Source organism: Silene latifolia, chromosome X, assembly GCF_048544455.1.
Source record: "Silene latifolia isolate original U9 population chromosome X, ASM4854445v1, whole genome shotgun sequence".
Taxonomy (NCBI): Eukaryota; Viridiplantae; Streptophyta; class Magnoliopsida; order Caryophyllales; family Caryophyllaceae; genus Silene; species Silene latifolia.
Genome location: NC_133537.1, coordinates 144,337,877 through 144,347,460, shown reverse-complemented (window position 1 = coordinate 144,347,460; position 9,584 = coordinate 144,337,877). Strand labels below are relative to the sequence as shown.

The window sequence follows — 9,584 nt, the reverse complement described above, 5'->3', positions numbered from 1 at the left end:
TAGAACCTTTGTTAGGTAATGTTATGCATGTCCTGTTTGTTATAATCTTACCTGTATTAATAATTAGCAAAAAAAAAAGGGTTTAACATGTACACACAGGTGCGTCTCAGCTAACAATAACCTCAGTCCGTCGCAACGTACATATACACTAAAACCTTGGAATGAGTCCTTACATACTTAGGTTTCAACATGTAAATATAAAAAGCATCACGTGTAAGCTAAACCATGTCCTAACATCTGCATATCGCATCGTTAGTAGGTCATGTCACCGCAGTCCTCATCTGCTTGCATAAGTCTTCCTACCCTCATTAGCCATTACATTCATCAGTCTTGCATGCACACATAATTTAAACACTTAGGAGGCATCATAGGACGTTACACGTGCATATCCATTCATCGATCAGCTTAACTGGTCTTGCATTCCATTAGTCCAGTATGTCGGTCCGTCGGTCCTGTTAGGTAATAAAAAAAAATAAAAAATTAGTTCAGTCCGTCAGTTGCGCGTCAAAAACAATACCAGCACATATAGTACCATTCCAGTGCACTAATAGGTAATAATCCAGTGGGCATGTAAAACATCCAGGTCTTAGCTAGTATTAGATACATGTACATTCAATATATGCACTCCATTCTAGTCTTGTTATAATAGAAATAAAATTTATTTTCTAAAGGCTACTATGTCATGATCCAGGATAGGGAGGCGTAAAAAAGACCTTAACTTAGTAGTCACTCCAGCTTGGGGACGAGACAGGGGTACAGGAAGACTAGTTAGTATACCCCAAACCGTAATCGTTGCTCACACATCTCCATACTCTCCATCCGCAGGCAATCCCATAACCCAACCACCAGTAACCATGTCGCTCGAAGAATCAGTCAAAGACCTTAAGAATGCTCTATCCGTTTTGACCGACCGATTGTCATCCATAGAAGACAAAATCAAGGATGACGGTAGTGGTGAGGGTGACGTAACCAAAAAGCTCAAGGATATGGAGAAACTTATCAAAAGGAACACTAAGTATGCTGACCTACTGGATGTTGAATGTAACATGCCAAACATGTGAGGCAAACTACCTCCTAAGTTTACGACCGCTGACCTACCAAAATTCAAGGGTACCGAGCATCCAACTCACCACATAAGAAGCTTTGTACAAGCAATGGCCTTAAAAGAAGTGGATGCATCAGTTTTTCCGGCTATTTTTCCTTCCACTCTAGAAGATGTAGCCCGGAGTTGGTTTTTCTCCCTAGATCCTACACGTGTATCTAACTGGGAAGACATAAAAAAATAACTTCTGACACAATACTCCAGCAATGCAGACTTGTTGATCACAAGGCGGGATTTAGAAGTTACGAAGCAAACTGAGAAAGAAGGTTTTACAGATTTCTTAGCTCGGTGGAGGAGTAAAGCTGCAAAAATGATTGAAAGACCGCCCGAAGCCGAACAGGTGGATATTTTTGTGAAAAATTTACGGGAACCTTATAAATCACACCTGCAATATGCAGGCATTGAATCCTTTGCTCGACTAAACAAGATTGGTATACAAATAGAAGATGATGTTGTCTAGTCTACTGCCAAAAATCAGTCCAAAGGTTGCTTTAACAAAGATAAGAAAAACATTGCTTCAACCTCTAAAGGGGGAGATTCAGTAAATGCCGTGGAACAAAAACCAAGAAGGGAGTTCACTGATCTAGGTATGAGCCTGTCACGAGCACTGGACCGATTAATTAAGGAAGGATATATAAAACCTATTGGACCCACTCCAGATCCAGCAAACAAAAGTCCGAAATGGAGAGAAAATGAATATTACAAATAAATAGTAGAGGCCGTCAGTTTCATGGGCGGTCCGGGTGCCTAACACCTTCCCTGGCCGTACCTTTACCCCCGAATCCGCAATCTTTGGTTTAGGCCGGAGTGACGGATCAAGTCCCCATTCCAGGGATCAAAAGGGGCCTTTTCCGTTAACCTTATTTTTGTATGTTTGTTTTATAAAACCTACCGGCGACTCCATACTATTTACTTATTTTAAAAAAGGGAGATTTTTTCAGGGATCTCACAGTGGCGACTCCGCTGGAGATTTCTTATTTACTTATTTTAAAACATGACCTAGCATGATCACTAGATTTCTTTGCGTCTGTTTTCATTAGATCTCGTATCATCCAGAACCATTGCACTTAGAGAGGCATCGTAGGACATTAATATATCCATTCATCAGCTTACCAGGTTTTGCATCTGGTCAGTTCACAGGTCAGTCCGTGCGTCCGAGTGTCAGTTGTCAGTCGATGCGTCAGTCCTGCACATATAACATGTAAAAAAAATTATCAGTCGATGTGTCAGTCCTCAGTCCTGCACATATAACATGTAAAAAAAATTAAATTATCAGTAGTTGCATAAGTCCTATGTGCAGCAAGCATTTAGTCCATTTCAATAAGCATGCATCCTAGGAAGCTAGACGCATGCATTCAACATAGTAAGTTCCATTCTTAAGTAAGGTCTCATTATAGAGCATGCATCACCCCATATTTCGTTGTAGTAGCGTGTTCCTCTCAGAAGTGTGAATATAGCCAGTCCAGTACAACAGTAATAATTCCAGGTCTTAGCTTGCATTAGATACATGTGCATTCACCATATTACTCCCTTCTAGTCCTGATTGTTATAAAAAAAATCGTTTTCTAAAAGCTAAGATGTCATGATCTGGGATAGGGAGGAGTAAACAAGACCCTAATTTTAATAGTCACTCTAGCTTCGGAACAAAAGAAGTCTACAGGAAGACTAGACAATACCAACTCACATGTAGTTTCCATCAAAATTTGATTAAATTAGGACCATCCGAGTCCTTTCTCAGTTGCATATGTATAAAAAAAACTAAGAGTAAGAACAAACATGTCAATAGAACAAGAAAATTCACTCTTATAGTCATATCATCTCATACGAGTGTTCCTGACATTACCTAAAAAAAAAAACACTAGTTTACGTAAGTGTCTAATTATAATAGGACCATACTAGTCCTTTTGAGTTAAATAAAAAAACGAGCATATGCCATTTTTATTAGTCACTTGTTCTACTTTTTACCCTTAACTAGTAGAATAGACTTGATGTACTTTAGAGCGTATCTTTTTAGTGTAGATCAGTCGACCTCTTAGAGTCAGCGTAAATGAGGGCGTGCACTAGACCATCTTTTCCATCTCTGTGGTGTGATAATTCCTTGATCGCCGTGTCTCTAACTAGGTGACCTATAGGTTTGGAGATTCCATCTTTCTACTTGATTCGTTAATTTTCCATACTTCATGTGACTACTAGTTTAAATGAGCACAACTCTCTATTTACCAAATTTGTCAATTTCTCATATCTCAAATGACCACTAGATGAGCACAAACTCATATGATCGACCATTTTTAGCAAATATTGTCATCCATTTCCATTGAGGCTAGAAAACTAGCCCAAAAATATTAAAATCATATTCCTAGTACACCCGTGCCTAAACTTACCAAATGAAACACGGGAGCGCACACTCCATGCCCTTAAAACAAGATAGGTGACCACAGGTCCCTTAGAATGAACTATGTCAAAAGTCTCAAAAATTCACAAGATAAAAAAAAATCCAGCCAAAGTTGCAATTTTATCCGTATCAAAAATCTCAAAAAATTCAAAAGACAAAAAAAAGGTTCCAGTAAAAAAAAGAGGAAAAAAAAAGAAAAAAAGTAAAAAAAAAACACCAGTCAAGATGCAATTAAAAATTGCAGAGTGATCACTTTTTTTCATTTCTCAGACGAGTCAATCCACAATAACTTTGTCTCCATTCCTCTTGGGACGATCCTTTCATTCATTTAGGTGAGTGAGAGAGGCACACAGGTCTCCAGTGTCTTCTAACACCATAGACCCTTCTACTCCATTCCATTTATCACCCTCGTTTAGCATCTAAGAATTCGGTGGATATACACTACACTTATACGGTCACAAAAGTATTTTATTTCTATAGTATTAGTTTTGGGTAATTAGCCAAACTTGTTACTGTGAAGAGGGCAAAACTCATTTTACAATATGAATCTCAAAATCCAAAAAATAAAAAATTAAAAAAAAAAAATTTGCACAATCATGACCCATACTAGGTCGGAAAAAAAAAAGAAAAAAAAGGAGAGGAAAACAGGTGTGCTAGCTAAGTGACTGTTGCGTGACTGACACACGAAAATACCTGAACAGGGGGCTACCACAAAACATAGAGTGAAGAGTTTCAGTTAAGACCATGGGCATAGGGAAACACTCAGCGCATATGTTTGACTGCATTTAGACGGCAGCCCCGACCAAAAAAGTAATAAGGACTTACAAAGCAATGACAATTCAACAGCCACACCACCTAAGCAGCTAGGACTAGAGTACTATGCCCCTTGCCCAGATCATGCTCAATAGCACGTTTTTAAAAAATAAAATTAACAGGACTAGAAATGATGCGTGTCTGTGGTCTATTTTATGACAAGAATGCATTGTCAGTTAGCTAGTGTTTGTCTCCATTAGCATCTTGCATCATAAGCATTTTTTTCCATTATCAGCATACACTACTTGCGTCATACAGTATATCATAAATTATTTGCATTAATGTCGTAATGGCACTACCATCTCAGTCCTATTATCAAGCACCCCACTTGATTTAGGAGATAAAAAAAGCATAATTTCAGTTCAATCATATTATCAGTCAAGCACACACCTTGATTCATAAGACGAGTAAAAAAATGGTAAACTTGGCATTAATGTCACAATTGCGCTATCACTTGAGTCAAGCACACGACTTGATCCGCGAGACCAGTAAAATTATCAGTTCAATCATATTATCAAGCATACGACTTGATCAGTGAAGACATGAAACGAAAAAAAGAGCATGAATTTAATGTCAGTCAATAAAGAGACAGAATACTTACGATATGATGTCGAGCTTGAAAGCAAGAATGGAAATCCGGTAAAAAAAAAATCAAAATCCGACGGGGCTCTTTAATCAGTCATCCGATCGCCAACAGAGGGTTCAAATGGCGGCACAACCGCTGTTCTCATCCCACATCAGGAAACAAAAGAATAAGACGATGCTCCTTTATCAGTCAACTCGTCACCAATCTATTGCTCAGACGATGGCTACAACGGCACAGCTGCTGTCGATCGTGTCCCATATCATGATAGTATATTTGAGCAATCATTTAAAGAGTATAAATTCGAAATCAATCGACAAAAAAAAGCACTTACTTCGACGGGACTCCTTCATCAGCCATCCGGTTGCTAATCGAGGCTTAAATGGCGGCACAAAACCGTTGATCTCATCCCATATCAGGAGCCAGCAGTCTTGACGACGCTCCGTCGTCAGTCGCCTCTTCACCCGTCCGGAGTTGGAACGATGGCGATGGTACGTACAACTATAAGAGTGATTCCATTCCGTTCCATATTAGAAGAGTATGGTTGATTGAAACTTTCCTTAACAAAAATGAAAAAATCGATCCAGAAGCAAAATACTGGTTGATTGTGGTTTCAATTTTGTGAGAACTGATTAGAAAATCAAAAATCAAGGAAATTTGGGCGTAGGATCAGAAGAAGCAAAATAAGATCTCCTTTACTGGATAAGCCTTTCACGTGACAAATCAAAGCAAATGGCCTACCTCAACTTCTCAACCCGTCATTTAATCAAGTGTGTCTAACATACTCGGTTTTAAACCAGCTTTTGTGAAATAAAATTTTACACAAATTTACTTTTGCGAAATAAAATTTTCCAGTTCAATCCCTTTTTGTGAATAAAATTTTACGATCCTCAAATCAGCTTCTTTTTCAAAATAAAATTTTGAAATCCTTTGGTTGGCAGGCCCTGACATGCATCTGAGTTCTTAAAATAAAATTTTCTGAACTTATCCTTTTTGCGAAATAAAATTTTGCAATTTTCAAATCCTTTGGTCGGCAAGCCCTGGCATGCATTTTGAGTTCTTAAAATAAAATTTTCTGAACTTGCCTTTTTTGCGAAATAAAATTTTGCAATTTTCAAACTTATCGGTCGGCGGGCCCTGACACCCATCTAAGTTTGTAAAATAAAATTTTACGATCTTATCCATCCCTTTTCAAAATAAAATTTTGAAATTCCTTGGTCGGCAGGCCCTGACATGCATCTGAGTTCTTAAAATAAAATTTTCTGAACTTGCCTTTTTGCGAAATAAAATTTTGCAAATCCTAGTTTGTAAAATCAAATTTTACATTCTAACCCCTTTTCAAAATAAAATTTTGAATTCCTCGGTCGGCGGGCCCTGACACGCATTTGAGCTTGTGAAATCAAATTTTGCAGGTACACTCTTAAGTGAAACAAATTTTTGCTTAACCAGATTCCAGACCAGCGAAACAAAGTTTCGCTCTACCAGATCCAGACCAGCTAAACAAAGTTTGGCTATTCCAGATTCCAGACCAGCAAAACAAAGTTTTGCTTTACCAGATTTCAGACCGGCGAAACAAAGTTTTGCCATACCAGTTTCCAAATTGGTGAAACAAAATTTTACCAGCTCCATTGCGGATTGACGAAACAAAGTTTTGTCATGTCAGTTCCAGACAGCTGAACAAAGTTTGGCTATACCAGTTCCAGACCGGTGAAACAAAGTTTCACTATGCTAGTTTCAGACCAACGAAACAAAGTTTCGTTGTACCAGTTCCACCTTCATTCCAGATTAGTAAAACAAAGTTTTAGTAAAACAAAGTTTTACTAAGCCAGTCACAGTTTCCAGCTACTCAAGACAGGTAATATAAGAGGCCCAGGTACGTTTCTTATCCTTTATCTGTCCCGGCCGGACTACTTTGACCTTCGTCTTACTCAGACTCGGTCAAAGTGGGGGCTTCTGTAGACACCTCAAAATGTCTACCGGCCTTTGAACACCCGATGATGAGGCCTTTATTTTATTCGGAATGAAACTTACTTGAATTTGATATAAGTTTATTTATGCTCAAAATTATCCCAAAAACAACCATTTTGTAGTCCAGTCCACTTCGACAAATTACTATATTCTTAGCCCACTTAATTGATTAACGGCACAAACCGTAAACAGGGCTATACACTTCTATAGGCCGTACTTAAGACAATACCTAAATTGGGCCAAATAAATAAATAAGGCACTTTACCTTATAGTTCTAAGGCTTTATTCCCTATTTTTAATAATTAGTGGCCTAGCCCAAATCAAGTTAATTGCATTGTTTCAGCCCAAAACAAAGTCCTAAATCATGTTGATATAGAAGGCCGTTTTCGACAATTGGGAATTGATTTCTTTATTGATTGCACCAAAGCAGCACGTGTATTGAAGTATAAATAGAAAAGCTAACTTGCCAGCTAAAATAAATCGTAGCAAGTTGGGATAGGATTAAACGTCTACTTACTCTAAAGTCATGGAATTGCTATGTGATAACAAGGCGTCAACATACAAATTCTATCTCACACAAATTCCAATTATTGCCAAATACTCCGTCTCAACTAGTATAAATACTTTTCTTTGCACCCTTGTTCAAACACAGAGAAAATTCATAAAAATATACTACCTTTTCAGAAATACTATTCCATACAAAATACTACCTTCTCATCATACTTTCACAATACAATACATCCATCCGATTTTGAGCATAAAGACGCCCTAAAGTTAGTTCGAGTAAGCTAATTGTTGAAACGTCGCATCCAGGTAGGCCTGAGGGTGTCATATTTATTCTTTACTTCTTATATTATCGTAATTTAGCTTTCGTTGTTTGTAAATAATTTGTATAAAATTGTTTTAAAAAAACGTTTTCTTTTGTTTAAATCGTCAAATATATAATATTATAAATAAATAGTAGTGGCCGTAAGTTTGATGGGCGGTCCGGGTGCCTAACACCTTCCCTGACCGTACCTTTTTCCCCGAATCCGCAATCTTTGGTTTAGGCCGGAGTGACGGATCAGTCCCCATACCAGGGATTAAAAGGGGTCTTTTCCGTTAAAATATTTTTGTATGTTTTTTTATAAAATCTACTGGCGACTCCATATTATTTACCTATATTTTCAAAAAAGGAGATTTTTTCAGGGATCCCACAGATTATCATATGAGTAGTCAATACTTGATTACTACTTTATATTCTATAATCCAATTTAGATCTTGTATGTAGTTGTTCATCTCAATTCAATTGAAATGACATGACTCATCATGTTAAGCCTATGAATAGGCATTGTTAGTAGGTCTTAGCAACTCCCTGCTCAACCTTGCTACATACATGTTTTCCTTTCGTAATGTATACATTTGCATTAGAAAACTTTCTGAGTACGTGTCTAGATCCAATCTAGACATAGGCTTTCTTGCCTTAAAATAGCTCCCACTGTTTTCACAGTGTGCGGGACTCATCCCTCTTGCACATCCCATGATTGCAAGTGTACTCAATTTCCGTTGTCAATTTTTCTCATTGTTCTTTATTGCCTAGAACGATTCTAGAAAATCTATTTCTTAAATAACATAGCCACAATGGTATCTTAACCATCCTAATGTGTTTTGATTATGGTTTTGTCGGAAACCATGCGCAATCTCAATTGTCAATTGTCACTTGTGTAACACCCTTACACAAAATTGCATCAAAAACACTTTGCATTACATCCTTAATGCTTTTGCAAGCACTTAAGGGTAATCTTCATGGCTTACTTGGTAACTATTACTTAAATTCGATTTGAAACAATTCATCATACTCAAAGTATATGAAGTGTTATACATCATTTCCTATTTAATTGATTCGGCAGCGGAAGCAAATGGAATCAATCAAATGTGGTCAACTTTATTGAACTAGTCATGAATCTTATCAACATAAGACTTCTTATTTGACGCTAATATTATGTGGATTTATCTCCATAAATCCGGATACTAAGATGTATTATAATACTCCAAAAGTCTTAAATCATTCTCAATGATCAATATGTCATCCACATATAAGACTAATTAAAATTTCCGTAACTCCCACTAAACCTCATGTATAAACACAACTTCTCGACTTATCGAGAAAGGTTTTATAACATGATTAAAACATTGATTCTAACTCATTGATGTCCTACTTAAGACCCTCTCTTATGTTTCACATTATCTTAGGATTGTAAGAATCTACAAAACTCATAACATGTATCGAATACATTCCTTCTATGAAGAAGTGGGTTTTAGATTCACTCGCTATATATATCTCATAATGAAACACAGTTCCTAAGAAAATCCAAATAGACTTAAGCATTTCAACTAGTGCAAAACCATTTGCAACCAATCAAGCTTTGAAATCTCTCTTTATTAGTGCAAAACCCTTTGTCACTAATCAACCCTTTTATTTCGGATTTTCATGACTCTAAGCCTTGTATTGAGTTGAGACTTAAACACTCTCATGTAAGTCATATGTTCATTACTTTCCAGAAGTGATCAACTTGAATCAAACAATTTCATTATAAGTTGTAAGCTCTTTACTTTCTTAAAAGTAACATGAATTCATCATCTTCAACAAGTGACGACTTTAACCTCCTAGGTTTTGAAGAAACAACGTTTACACAAAACGTCTCATGTAGCCAAGAAAGACCAGTTTCTTGTGACATAACATTAAC

At 37.1% G+C, this 9,584-nt stretch overlaps 1 long non-coding RNA gene across 2 annotated transcripts; it reads right to left on the bottom strand.

The window, feature by feature from the left end:
* Positions 1–284: 284 nt before the first annotated feature.
* Positions 285–5,644, bottom strand: LOC141623652 (uncharacterized). Of its 2 annotated transcripts, none has more exons than XR_012533496.1 (4): positions 5,225–5,644; positions 4,909–5,133; positions 2,216–2,288; positions 285–452 (listed from the first exon to the last, which is right to left on the bottom strand). It is a non-coding gene; the product is annotated as an uncharacterized LOC141623652 (long non-coding RNA). The 2 variants fall into 2 exon arrangements; XR_012533497.1 differs by having other exon boundaries at positions 4,909–5,130.
* Between the last annotated feature and the right edge of the window lie 3,940 nt (positions 5,645–9,584).